Source organism: Marmota marmota, unplaced genomic scaffold (assembly GCF_001458135.2).
Source record: "Marmota marmota marmota unplaced genomic scaffold, marMar, whole genome shotgun sequence".
In the NCBI taxonomy this organism is placed as follows: domain Eukaryota; kingdom Metazoa; phylum Chordata; class Mammalia; order Rodentia; family Sciuridae; genus Marmota; species Marmota marmota.
In genome coordinates, this window is record NW_026000093.1 from 180,921 (window position 1) to 193,671 (window position 12,751).

A 12,751-nucleotide genomic window follows, 5' to 3' on the forward strand; every position below is an offset into this window, starting at 1 on the left:
TTTTTTTTTTTTTTTTTTGACAAATATTTTGTTCTTGCCCCTGAATGTAAAAGTGTTCAATTTTTTTTTTATGGAAAACAATGGGAATATTCAGAATGAGTATCTGAACCAGCATATTTAAAATAATGAGGATCTTCTAAATCATATTGGGCAGGGGGCTTTTCTGTAGCAGAACAGAAAAAAATTGGAGGTAATATCTTCAACCAGTTATTTCCTAAAATGGCCTATATAGTGTCCCACTTTCCTCTGACATTTTTTATATTTTATGCAAGGTTTCAATTGTCAACTTCCAAATTTATATAATTTATAAGAAGCTGGTATACATAAGTGTGTTCTTTTTTATCAGAATAAGTAACTTGAGTGTATAGATGTAGAGACCCCTAATTTATAGGAAATGAATCATAAGTATAAATGTTATTCTATTCTGGGGCTTTAAACTGGCACTTCACGTAGTAAAATTTTATAGGCATAACACCAAACTTGTGGGATCTGTACTAGATGGTATCAGAATTGAATTATTAAACTACTAATTGTTGAAATACTGGTTGTTGTTTGCACATTTGGTATCAAAAGTGGTTGCAGAGTCAGGAGTGGTGGCACAACCTGTAATCACAGTGATGTGGAAAAAATGAGGTAGGAAGAAAGTAAATTTGAGTCCAGTCTCAGTAATATAGAGACCCTAAGCAACTTTGTAAGCCTGTTTATCACAAAAAAAAAAAAAATCAAAACTTCTTGAAATGCATTTCAGGGGTAGAGAGCCCCTGGGTTACATCTCTAATTTAAAAAAAATAATAATAATAATGTTGTTCCAGAAGAAAGACATCACAGATCAGAATGTTAAACTAACTTCATGTATGTGTTGGTTCACTAGTGATAAGTGACACCCTTGAAAAGGGAGTATTTCCATGCTGTCAGGGAGGTGTTTAGGGTGCCAGAACCTTTCAGAATTTTTTTCTTAACTGCTTAGTATTCTCTCACTTTCTACATTGAAATGAACCAGGTGAGGATACAGTTTCACAGTGAGAGTGGTTTCATAAATCTGGGAATGTTAAACCTGATGTGTCAGTTTTCCTATGAACTGAGAGACTAACAGTCTATTTACTTAATTTGCTTTTTAAATTTGTTTTTATTATAACTTTGTGCCATGTAATTCAAGTTGACCCAAGTACCTAAGTGTTTTGTAATAGTTTGATAGTTAAAAATTTTATTTTATTGTTTTAGAAGTGAGTTGTGATGTTGTGGTCTGCAGAAGTAAACGTAATTTTTTAAATATAGTAAGATTTATGGTATGTTTAAATAATGAGAAGATAGACAACTTTGGAGATAACCATTCAAATAAATATGTGGACTGTTGAAAGTTTTGGTGTGTCTTTAGTGATCTCTTATGTCTTCTACACACTGAGGTGACCACTGTCGTACGAGTATAGTTATTACTTATAATTTTGCTATGCCTGTCTCAAGTATCATTGCTTTGTTTAGTTGTGCTTCTTTTGAATATTCAATAACTAATTGCAACTATTATATATCCTTTGGAATTATGTTGGATTTTTTTTCATTTTTTTTGCTTCAGTGTTTTGCTTCATATGTGCTGCTCCCTGGGTTTTATTATACCAAATTTATCCACCAATTTTACTGCTTATAATGAATTATTGAGGCTGGGGTTATAGCTCAGTTGGTAGAGTGCTTGCCTTTCATGCACAAGGCCCTGGGTTCAATCCCCAGCACCACAAAAAAAGTATCTTACTGAATGGTTGACATCACTACCAAAAGTGAAAGCCACCTCTTTTAACTCTCATTAAAATTGGTATGAAATTAAATACTATGTCATTAATCATATGGTTTATGTGATATGTATTTATTCATTTTTATTTCAGGAACCATTGACATTAAGGGATGTGGTCATTGATTTTTCTGAAGAGGAATGGAAATGCCTGGACCCTTCTCAGCAGACTTTATATGGAGATGTGATGTTAGAGATCTATAGAAACCTACTCTTTATTGGTGAGCCTAAATTTCATTCAGAATTTCTAATTCAAAACCAATATTTAATTTTTTAACTGTATAGAGTATCTTATGCCAGCTTCTATTTTGCATGAAAAAGTTTTAGTTTCTTGTTTTTAGGACAAAGATTGGGCATTTGTTTATGTAGAAAAGAAAATGTTAAAGATTTTTCTTTATGTTTAACTTATCATTTCTAAGTAGTGCTCACAATGTAGAGAAAAAAAGGTTTCAAAGTATTTTAGTGTTTTTGTCTGAAAAAAATGATTTGGAAAATAATTGTGTAGAATCTTATAGAGTGTTTTCTCTTTTTTTTCTATGGAGGACAACATTAAAAAGATTTCTGTAGTTACCAAGAAAATAACAAAATGTGACATATTCTATTTTCCATCAAAAACATCTTGTTGTCTATAAGTTGTCCTTGGTCACCTTTCTGTCCCTAAAGAAATAACCTTGGGATTTAAAAGAAAACAGACAGTAGACATATATCAAAGTGGGTAGAAATTAATGAAGCAAAGAATACAGATAAGCAGTTCAAATGTCAAAGAGGAAGTCACATTTTAAAATGTTAATTAATAAACTAAAATCTGACACAATTAATTTTTTTCAAGCCTAGGTTTGTTTCTGTTGCAATAATTATAGAGGATTCCATGTTCTATGTTTACCATGCTTATCAATTATTTAAGCTCCTTCTTGTTCTCCAGTGATCTCCCTACGTTAAAATTAACAAAGCATTGAAGGAAAATTAAAAATAAAAGACAGAGACAAGAAGCAGGAAAGGTGGCATAATGGCATGGAGGCCAAGCTGCCGAGCTTTTTTTATATCAGTAGGTTAATCTAGGTCATTGGCATCACTACTACATATTGTTTATTTTATTACTAGGCAGGTTAGAAACTTAGCAACATTATGGACCTGATTCCTCAGTTGCAATATGCAATGTTAGGAGTTTTGTGTAGCTCTCAAGAAAGTCCATTATATAAACTTACTGTTGTGTGGACAGGTTTAGGCTCAGTGAAACATTGTGCTTATCTATAAAGAGAGTTCCTTTATTCCCAGGAGTGTGTGCCAGAGATCATATTTGAGGCTGATAACCCTCTAGTGCAGAGCCCTTTCAAGCAGGGAATTGCTATAGCAGCTTGACATTGCATGTGTGTTTTATTATTTTACTAGTTCCTGGGGAAATTGGGGGGCATTCTAAGGGTGGGAAGCAGAGTGCCTGTTACCCCTGGGAGTTTGCTCACCAGAGGAATGCTTCTCTTTTCCACAGTCAAAATTCCTACAAAGTATTCCACAATACCTGTGAGGATATTCATAACCTGACATTTATTGGTATTTGGAGGCTCTCTAAAAAATTTGCTCATTTCCAAATATTTCTAGATAAAACCATTGTAATATATTAATATTATAGGAGAGTTTTTTATATAATTTAAATATTTATTCATTCAAAATTTTCTCATCAGAGCTTTATATGAATGCTTATACTGGATATTCTGTGAAATTTTCCTGCCACGTAATGAATAGCAGTATTTCACAATACCTGCTCCTAGTGGTTATGTAACTATAGCTGATCAATGTGGTTTAAAGAAGAATTTTCAGGGCTGAAGCTTTAGTTTAGTGGCAGAGGGCTTGCCTCACACATGTGAGGCATTGTGTTTGTTCCTTAGCACTACATAAAAATAAACAGATACAATAAATGCATTCTGTCCACCTATCACTTCAAAAAAGTTAAAAGAAATATTTCTATTGTAATACAATTATCCAAAATTTTGTGGATTACATTTCTCTAATTCTTGTGTGTGTGTGTGTGGTTTTTTTTTTTTGTTTTTTTTTTTGAGTTTCACTCTTTAGAGAGCTTCAGTGTTGTTCATTAGGTTTTCTCACATCAGTGATATTGTTTTTATTTGTATATCTATATGTTATAATTGAATAAAAATTATCATGATTTGTCACTTTAGGAAAACATTAGTTGAAATTAAACTGCACGTGAACCATGTGCCAATTTTCAAACAAGTATTCTATGATTTTACTTATATGTATAAATATTACCTCTTTTTATATATGATTTTTATATAGTACCTTGATTGTTTATACTCAGTTCTTGTGCTTAATCATATAATGTATCTAAGTATACACACACACACACACACACACACACTGCGTATTGAACTCAGAGGTTCTTATAATATTGAATTTTAGTTTACAAAAGACTCTTGCTAAGTAGCTAAAGCTGAAATTCTATTTACATGCCTCAGCCTTTCTTCCAAGTAGCTAGAATTAATGGCATATTCATTATCTCTCTATATATGAATCTGTTCTTTTGTCTAGGAGTAAGACTTTAGCATTTTTAAGGTACCATAAAGATGTTTACAATTCTGTTTATCTTTTATGTATTTGTCAAATTTTTAATTGTGATCAAAACTGTATACTGTACAACTTTCCTGAACCTACTGTCTTATATATTTTGAATTTATTGGTCAATAGTGTTCATTTAAATTGTTTTGTAAGATTTTTTTCTAGAAAGTATGTATCACATAAAAAGTAAGTTCATTTTTCCTCCAAACAAGTGCTCCTTTGTCTCACTTTTTCATCCCTGATGCCATTCTTTTTGGTCTCTATATTTGGCAACAGTAGATATCTCTTATATGTAGAATTACCTTGTATTTTTTTTTTGTGTGTGTGTGTGTGTGAATTACTATTTCACTTAATATACTATCTTAAAAGTTGATCATTGTAGATATTATATAATTTCTTATCTTTGTAAAGTTTTAAAACTTGTCATAGTTCATTCTAAATTGCCTTCATGTAGTCATATGAAATGTAATTTGATTGGCTTGCCACATTGGTCTCTATTGAATGTTGTTTTAATGAGAATAGATCTGTAAATATATTTTGATTTGACCATCAAGTTGAGGGATACTTGATGTACCTTCAGTTTTATTACTCATGGCTTCCTCATTTAACCTCAAGTTAACATAACTGTATTGAATATTTTAACTTTTATTATTTTTATATAAGGAAGCATTTTCTTTAAATTTTAATATGTGTAATTATGTATGCACCCAGGATATTCCATAGAATTGTTCAAATAACTTATTTTGTACATGCAACAATAATATTGATTTTTTTGATTGGTATTACATGGACTTCATAGATTACATTGAGTGCTATAGGCTTTTTTTTCTGTAGCAGAGGTGTATAACCACTGAGCCACATCTACACCCTTTTTTTGGGAAGGGTACTGGGGATTGATCTTAGGTGCACTTCCCCCTGAGCTACATCCCAAGCCCCATTTTTTATTTAACTTAGAAACATGGTCTCCTTCAGTTGCTTAGCACCTTGCTTTTGATGAGGCTGGATTTGAACTCACAATCCTGCTATCTCAGACTCCCAAGTTGCTTGAATTACAAGTGTGTTATCACACCTGGCTGGCAGCTATTTTTATATTTCATTTTGTGACAATGTCTAGATAAGTTACTTAGGGCCTTGCTTAATTGCTGAATTTGGCTTTAAATTCATACTTATAAATTTTAAATATCACTTTTGCTTTTGATTTCCAACTTATTATGTTACAATGCAACTTCAATATTGTAATATCTGTTAACATTTGTTTTGTGCTTTTAACCTGTTCTCTTTGGAATAATGTTCCATAGACTATAGAGAATATTGCCTCTGTAAGCCAAAATGGTTTTTAATGTTTTTTGAAGGTTTTTTTATTCCTTAGGTAAAAGTGCAATGCTATTTTTTATTCTTTGCATTAATTGGGGATTGATGTCTCCTATTACTACTTTGTTGCTTTCTATGATGTTGAATTTTGTCTGTGTTTTCTTTCTGTATATGAAAAACATTATTGGAGTTACAAATGTATTCACTACGATTGTATTCTAGGGATTTGCCATATTTATTTTTATATAATATTCTACTTTGTCTCTTATTTATATAAATATTATCAACAATTTTGAATGTAATATTTGTTTTATCCTTTTGTTTTTAGTCTTTTTGTGACCTTATATCTAAAAAGAATCTTTTGTAAAAGATTTACATCTGACATAGTTAACATGTTTTTTAGGTTTAATCTTATTTGTCATATTGTGTTTTGATTAGTTTTTTTTTTCAAAGTAGTTTATTGATACTTAAATTACTGATGAGGAAGAACTTCTATAGTTTTCAGATTTTGTTGATTTCTTATAATTTTTCTACTATTAAAATATGCCTTAATTTGTAGTTCATACATTTTTATTGTGATATTTTATTTTTATCTATTTCTTTTTTATCTTTGATTTTTATTTTGTCATTATTTTGGAATTATTTAAGTGCATGAAAACAGTAGAATAAATTGAAAATAACATTCTTATATTCTTAAATGAATATACAACCAGTTGTAACTTCACATAATTTACCACCAAAAGAATAGGTTGTTATAATTTATGAATGTATGATATGTGAAGATACATTCTACTGTCATGTATAACTAAAGAAAAAATAATGAAAAAAATAAAGTACTTAGTTTGCACTACATTTTAATCTGAAATAATTCTGGTTTTCTAAAACAATCAGTGTCTTTACATGGGTTGCCATGATTTGTTATTGATGTCACACCTGCTTTTCTGATTTATACTAATAACAAAGATTTATGATAATTTTTATGCTTTAGTTTTCCACATTCTATAGTAGAATGAAATGTTTTGTGTACAATGAAAGTAAAATAAAATATATATTTGTAAATTTTCTTTTCCACAAAAGCTTTCAAATTTTATATGATTTCTGTTGTGCAGATTTATTTTATTGGAAATATTTCACTGATTATTTCTCTTACAGAAGGTCAAGAAGTAAAGCAATTTTTGAATATTTTCATATCTTGAAAGCATATATTTTTCTTAAAGTTCAAGAAAATGGTATTGGTTGATAAAGTATTCTAGGTTCATAGTTTCTTTTTCTTTCAACATACATACCTATATATCCCAATTCCTTTCTGGAAGTCTTCTGCAAAGAAATCAACTATTAATCATAAAAGAATATCTTTGTAAATAAAATTTCTCTTTTTCTTAGTTATATCAATTTTTCTTGAAAAGTTTTAAAAGTTTGATTATAAATTTATTAACTTTTTTCTTTAATTTATTTATTTATTTATTGGGAATTTAACTCAGGAGCACTCAACCATTGAGTCACATCACCAGCACTATTGTGTATTTCATTTAGAGATGGGGTCTCACTGAGGTACTTAGTGCCTCACATTGCTGAGTCTGTCTTTGAACTCGTGATCCTCCTGTCTCAGCCTCCCGAGATGCTGGGATTAAAGTCATGCACCACTGTGACCATTATTACCTGTGTCTTTTAATTAATTCTAGCCTTTGATATATTTTCTTCCTCAAATTTTTAATTGATGAGACTGTGTGGGGGGGGTGGTTCTGGGGATCAAGCCTAGCCTTTTGCATGTGAGGCAAGCAATCTACCATCTAAAATGTATCCCCAGCCTGAGACATTTTTTAAAGAATATTTCTAGTATATAATTTCTACTTTTTCTGTTGCTTTTTTTCTGATTTTTTTTCAATTTTCTACATTCTTATTTAGTTTAATAAATATCTTTCAAGTGGTTATTGGGCATTGCTTAGATAATTAACAACATATATTTTCCAACTCTCAATTATTTGTGTGCTTGAGTTGATTATACCCTTTATTGTGTGAGCTATTATTTTCATTGGGATTTTTCTATTTAAAATCTGTTAAACTAGATCATTATAGTCATTTTGGAAAATATTTGGAAGTTACAAAGTAAACAAAAATAGGTCATGTTCAATGATATATAAATGTAATTCCATATAATTGGGAATCTAAAGCAGTGGAATGCCAGTTTGAAATAAATTTCAGCATTGTTATAATAAACTGTCTCAAAAAAAAAGTATAAACATAGGAAGGTCTATGGGTGTAGTTTAGTGATAGAATACCAGTGTGTTTAATCCTAAGAAATAGTCCCCACAAAGATAAAAAATAACTAAATGAGAAATTTATTTTCTGCAACATTTGAGTCACAGGTGGAGTTCAAATATGTTGAAGTAAAGGGCTGTGATTGTGATAATATCAGTCAGTTTGAATGTTGTCCTCATCTGTGGTGCTACAAATTCTTAAGATGATTTTCAAAGTTCTCACAGTGTTTCTCAGCATATTCTAGTAAATTCTATATATTTTTTGAATAATAATGGCCTTGAATCATACTGTTCTGTGGCTACTCCCCCCACACACCTTGATAAGGTTTTATATATTTGCAGAGTATATTCACCATAGTGTCGTAAGTGGAATAACTTGCTATTTTAATTTTTTTCAGGTCTGACTTCTAATCAAAACCAAGAATTTTCAGAAGAACAAGAAATAAAATATTTTTTGCAAAACTTGGTATAGAGCAGGTATGGATACCAAGACAGTAAATAGTAAAGGAATATGAGACAGGGCCATAACTTACGTTAAAAGAGGTAAAGCACCTTATATGTTCTCTAGATCACATAGGATCTAAAAAACAATGACTAGATAATTTTTCCATTTTTTATTTAAGGGAGTATACATCAAAGGTAGGAATGAGATTTCAACAGGAAGAGTCTTTCTTCAGACAGGTTAATTGGCATTCTGGCAAGTCTCACCCATCTCTGTGATGTTATGTGGCTATGTGGCTCCAATGGATGATACCATCTCCAGTGCCATGCTGAATTTAGACAAAACTAGGTAGTATATAACATGTACTGGATCATCTCAAACCAGCTGGATTTCAACTGTGAGTTCCCAGATACCAGACTTTTTTCCCTAATGGCTTCCATGCTTTTTTTTTTTAAATTACATGCACAGTTCATAGATATCTTTCAGCAGCTCCATCTGACATGCACTGCTTCATCTTCATAGCAACAGGGATTTTGTTGCTATGAAGGGATTCACTCCAAGTGAATATCCCAAAAGATCTATGCATTCTGTGGTGTGGATGGAATGGGAACAACTTTCCAAGTGTGAGATCCAGAGACTTCCTGGATCCTATACATGTCCCCAGTGAACTAAATCCTGCTTCCATTAGATTTTTCTGAGGCCCTCACATTACTCATCTGTGCATCTCAAGGAATATGTTTTCAACAAATCAAAAGTATTCTCTAACTGATTTTAGTGAGCTAGTTACATAGAAAGAATTTTAACAACACCCTCAGTGATAGATATTTTTGCTGGAAAATTGAGCAGTCCAGCTCAGATGCAGTTTGCTCTTTGGCTTAATGAAAAATGCTCTAGCACATCAGGGCCATGATTATGTCCCAGTGCCTGCAGTATTCCCCGCAAATTAAAACCAGACAATAGTGTGTTGGAGGCAAGGTGGAACTGTAGAGATATGGGGCATTGGCTAAGCTGGAGAGAGACAACAACACATATGGCAGTCATATTTGAGGACACGTGTGTGCTTTTAAATATATTTGCACAGCATTTTGTAATTATACCCTTCCTCTAAAAAATGAAAAATTTTCTATGTAGTCTACTTCATGCTTTAGTTGGTCACTGGAATAATTTGAAATGCACCATTTTGTAAATATCCACAAATATTTCTGTAGACAAGATAGAAGAAGAGGAGGAGGAGGAGGAGGAGGAGATGATTGTTACTTTACAAAAATGATGCAATGAACAGTTTCTCCGTGTGGCAATGCATGGAATTATAATGAATGTGGGAGTATTTGTACTTACCTACTATTGCTTAATTTAAAGGTATATGTAGATACTCAGACAGACCTCTATATTTATGATAAATCTTTTAGGACCTGTAGACAATCTCTACCCTAGGTAATTAGCAGTATATTAGATGTGGTGTAAAATAATGTAAATTCTGTGAAATTCATTAAAATTTTCTTCTTTTTTAAATCCTAGAAAACACCCATGTGATCATTTAAAAGAGCTTTACAATGATAAATGTGAAAAAGTTTTTAATCCATGCCCCAAATTTATTTATCCAAGCTTTCATAATCAAGAGACAAATTACAGATACAAGGTATGTGAAAGCACTTTTAATAAAACTACAAGAATTCCTGAACTCCAGAGAATTAGTATGGATGAGAAGCCCTACAAATGTAAAAAATATGTAAAAGCATTTAAAGATTCCTCAATTGTTTATCAGAGCAGTGATAAATCCTCCATAAGTAAAGAATGTGAAAAAAATTTTACTCAAATTCCATCCATTACTAAAAATCATAGGCTTTACAATGGAGATATACCTTACAAATTGAAGAAATGTGAAAATGTCTTTAAGTGTTGCTCAAACCTTTTTAAACACTACAGTAATCATACTGGAGAGAAAATCTGGAAATGTAAAGAATGTGGCAAAGCTTTTAATAGAAAATCATACCTTACTGAACACCAGAAAATTCATACTGGAGAAAAGCCATACAAATGTAAAGAATGTGGCAAAGCTTTTAGTCAAAACTCACTTCTTACTCGACACCAGAGACTTCATACAGGAGAAAAGCCATACAAATGTAAAGAATGTGGCAAAGCTTTTAATAAAAAATCACGCCTTACTCAACACCAGAGACTTCATACAGGAGAAAAACCATACAAATGTAGAGAATGTGGCAAAGCTTTTAATCAAAGATCATACCTTACACAACACCAGAGAATTCATACTGGAGAAAAGCCATACAAATGTAAAGAATGTGGCAAAGCTTTTAAACAAAGATCATGCCTTACTCAACACCAGATAATTCATACTGGGGAAAAGCCATATAAATGTGAAGAATGTGGCAAAGCTTTTAATCAAAAATCACGCCTTACTCAACACCAGAGACTTCATACAGGAGAAAAGCCATACAAATGTAGAGAATGTGGCAAAGCTTTTAATTGAAAATCACAACTTACTCAACACCAGAGATTTCATACAGGAGAAAAGCCATGCAAATGTAGAGAATGTGGCAAAGATTTTAATAAAATATTATGCCTTACTCAACACCAGAGAATTCATACTGGGGAGAAACCATACAAATATCAATAATGTGGCAAAGCTTCTAATTGAAGGTCATTCCTTAGTCAACACCAGAGACTTTATATGGGAGAAAAGCCATACAAATGCAAAGAATGTGGCAAAGCTTTTAATCAAAGATCATACCTTATTTGACACCAGAGAATTAATACTGGGGGAAAGCCATACAAGTGTAAAGAATATGGCAAAGCTCTTTATCAAAAATCACACATTTCTCAACACCAGATAATTCATACTGGGGAGAAACCATACAAATGCAAAGAATGTGGCAAAGCTATTCTATTAGGAAAAAGTGTTGTTGTTCATCAAATATTCATACTGGATAAGAGCCATATAAATGTTAAGAATATGGCAAAGTTTTAAGTATGCTTCAAGTGTTAACAAGAAACAGATCATTCATACTTGAGGCAATTCTCACAAATCTATATACTGTAAAAGTCATTTGTTGTAAGATCACACGTCATTGGTCACCAGAAACTTCATACTAGAAAGAAAAATTACAATTGCCCAGAGATAGCTCCACAGCACTGACTCCATGAAACTCCAACCCTTGCCCAACTGGCCGTTACTCAGGAGCCCATGGAAGTGGGCAGGAAGCATGGTTGGATCCTTGGCCCTCTTTCCTTCTGAGGACCTCTCCAGGTTCACTTGTCCTTTCCTCAGTTTCTCTGTTTGAATTGATTGAATTCCAATCATCTTTTTTTCCAAAGCTATCTCTGGACTTAAAGGCCTCTTTTGTACCAAACCAACACATTAATAAAACTATCTTATGCCTGAAGTCTATGATCACATCAATGTTTTCCCCATAACCTCAGATGGACAGCATGTTCCTTTGTCAATGTCTTATTTATTTATTTTATTTTATTTTGGGGGGTATAGTGAGGATTGAATTCAGGGGCACTCAAACACTAAGCCACATCCCAGCCCTATTTTGTATTTATTTATAGACACAATTTCATTGAGTTGCTTAGGGCCTCACTTTTACTAATAAGGCTGGATTTGAACTTGTGGTTCTCCTGCCTCAGCCTCCTGTGCTGCTTGGATGACCAGCATGCATCACTGCATCCAAAAGTCAATGTCTTTTGCTCTGTAGTTAGTTTAATTTTACTCAGGATTTTTATGTCCATAAAAAACATTCAAAAGATGTTTTTGCCACACTTCAAGCATCAGATTCTGGCTTTTTAAATGTCCTGCATGATACATCTTAGCTTTCTACATCAAATGCAGAGTTTTTAAGTTTGAAACCAGGTGGCTGAGAAACAAATATATTGAACAGCAAAATGCAATACATGTTGTGGTTAAATCTACACATGTAGTGGGTGTGAATGCTCACACTGAATAGACAGCAGGAGGACTGTCCATGACCCCTGAGGGCCCTGAGCCTCCATCCATGACTTTGAGCCCCTGAGCCTCCAGAGGGTCTGTACAAATGAGAAAGAAGCACACTACATTTTCCTACCCCTAAACACACTGTAGAATTTACTAGACAGACCAGGGGAAGCACTGTGTGTCTTTGTACCAATGTGTGGCTCTACTTGCATATATATATATATATATATCTCATCTGCTTTAGTGAACACTGAGTCAGTACCTGATGAAACATAGTTGCCCTTTTTTTCTCTTAAAAGAAAACCACAGCCCTGCACACTTTTTAAATCAATAACTTTGTTACATTTGAAAAAAAATAAGAATGATTAAAAAATGGTGTCAATGAAAAGCATTTGGACTGATGAGTCCATCCTGCCAGTAACGCTTACAAGGATACA

The 12,751-nt window shown here is 32.5% G+C and overlaps 1 pseudogene; it reads left to right on the forward strand.

Moving 5' to 3' along the window:
- Positions 1–11,763, forward strand: part of LOC107142233 — a 120,207-nt pseudogene extending 108,444 nt beyond the window's left edge.
- The last annotated feature ends 988 nt before the right edge of the window (positions 11,764–12,751 follow it).